Source organism: Manis pentadactyla, chromosome 4, assembly GCF_030020395.1.
Source record: "Manis pentadactyla isolate mManPen7 chromosome 4, mManPen7.hap1, whole genome shotgun sequence".
NCBI lineage: Eukaryota > Metazoa > Chordata > Mammalia > Pholidota > Manidae > Manis > Manis pentadactyla.
The window spans coordinates 89,780,752-89,783,064 of NC_080022.1; the positions used below are offsets into that span (position 1 = coordinate 89,780,752).

The window sequence follows — 2,313 nt, forward strand, 5'->3', positions numbered from 1 at the left end:
GCGGCGACTTCCGGGGGCCGGGGCCAGGGCTCCTGGGCTTCGGGGAGGCCGCTGCAGGCCCCATCTTCCCCTGGTCGCCGGAGTTTGTGGTGATTGTTACCGCCGCTGCCACCGTCCGGCTGCATCTCCTCCTCCTGGGCCGCCGCCGCCTCCTCTTCCTCCTCCTCCTGGGCTGGGCAGACCCCCTCCCCGCTGCAGCCTCCTCCTGGGCTCGGCCTGCGGTATCTCGTTCCCTGGTGGAGCCGCTCCTGCCGCCGCTGCCTCATTCATCCTCGTGCACCACAGGCAGCACAGGCACCAGGATGTCCAACCGAGTGGTCTGCCACGAAGCCGGTCACTGGTACACGGCTTCAGGACCGCAGCTGAACGCACAGCTAGAAGGCTGGCTCACACAGGCACAGTATACAAAAAGACCCGCTAGAGCCATTATTACACCCCAGGCAGGATACACATGTTGTGGGTCTTGTGCTGCTCATGCTTACAAACAAGCAAATCCGTCTGTTACCCGTAGAATTTTCATCCTTGGGCCTTCTCATCATGTGCCCTTCTCTCGATGTGCACTATCCAGTGTGTGTGTATATATACATATATATATAGGACAACTCTTTATGACCTTCGTATTGATCAAAAAATTTACAGAGAACTGTGGAAGACAGGAACGTTTGAACACATGTCTCTGCAGACAGATGAAGATGAGCACAGTGTTGAAACGCATTTGCCTTATACAGCTAACGCCATGGGAAGATGCAGATTCTGCCCAAGAAGCCCCTGCATTGCAGAGAGACTGGAGATCCGTATGATCTGCTTATGTCGCAGTTGACAAGGTCCTGTTCAAAACAAGTCAGACAAACATGATTCATGCTTCTAAAATTCCAAACCAGGGATCATTTAGAATATAAATAATATTGAATATATCCATAAGGATGAGTTTACCATTATTCCTGTACTGGTTGGAGCTCTGAGTCAAAAGAACAGGAATTTGGAAAACTCTTCAGTAAATATCTAGCAGATCCTAGTAATCTCCTTGTGGTTTTTTCTGATTTCTGCCATTGGGGTCAAAGGTTCCGTTACAGTTACTATGTTGAATCCCAGGGGGAGATTCATAGATCCATTGGACATCTAGATAAAATGGGTATGAGTATTACAGAACAATTAGACCCTGTATTTTTTAGCAATTACTTGAAGAAGTACCATAATACTGTATGTGGAAGACATCCCATTGGGGTGTTACTAAATGCTATCACAGAACTCCAGAAGAATGGAATGAATATGAGCTTTTCTTTTTTGAATTCTGCCCAGTCAAGCCAGTGTAGAAACTAGCAAGACAGTTCAGTGAGTTACGCAGCTGGAGCACTCAGGATCCACTGACGCTCTGAGTCCTCAGGGATACTGCCTGCACACACTCATACTCTGTCCGGGGTCCCAGCCTAGCCCTTACCAAGATACTGGTCCTGGTTTGGGTGGATACTGAAACCTCAAACGAATAGAATTTTCTTCTTTTCTAGTAGGTGTAGTCCTTCCTTAATTTCTACTCATGAAAAAATACTTTATAGTTTAGGCAGTGGAAGGAAGGCTGCCATAAAATATGTGATCAAACATGATGGCAATGTAAAGGCCCAATTGTGGCAGACAGTTTTTTTAAAGTAACTTGGTAAAGCATTTACCATATCCTAAATTTGCACTCTTTGCAGACTTGTGCACATATATTCCGCTTTCAGAATAGTTTTGCAAATTGTACACAAACAAAAAAAGGGTGGAAGCTTTTTAATAAAGAAGTTGCATTTATAAATGATCTCTATTAGAATATAATAAATCTCTAGTTATAGTCAATTACTACCCATGTTGTACAACAGATACCTTCTATTTTAGTTGCTAATAAAGGGCTACACACACACACACAAAAAGGAATGGAAATATGATTGTACATATGAATGGGACTCATGAAATTAAAAATGTGATAACTGACATAAAAATGCAGTAGACAAGTTGGAATGTAAAACTGGGGAAATCTCTCAGAAAATAAAGGAAAAAGAGAAGAAAAATAATAAAATAGTATAAGAAAATCAGAGGACTGTGCCAAGAATTTCAACACCTAATTACAATGATTTTTGAAAAGACTATAGGAAAAACAGGAAAGAAGTAATTATAAGCTCAAGGATGTGAGTATATAGACTAAAATTTGAACTGTTGAGAATGATACATATTTAATATTTCAAAAAACTGAAGGGAAAAATTCCAGAGAAAGAGAATGACTAGTTCTCATACAGTAAATCAAAATAGATTAGTACCAAGAATGCCAGTACAAGACAGAAT

General features: G+C 42.5%; 1 pseudogene; it reads left to right on the forward strand.

The window, feature by feature from the left end:
• Nucleotides 1-302: 302 nt before the first annotated feature.
• LOC118908983 (protein MEMO1-like) lies at nt 303-1,546 on the forward strand (annotated as a pseudogene).
• The last annotated feature ends 767 nt before the right edge of the window (nt 1,547-2,313 follow it).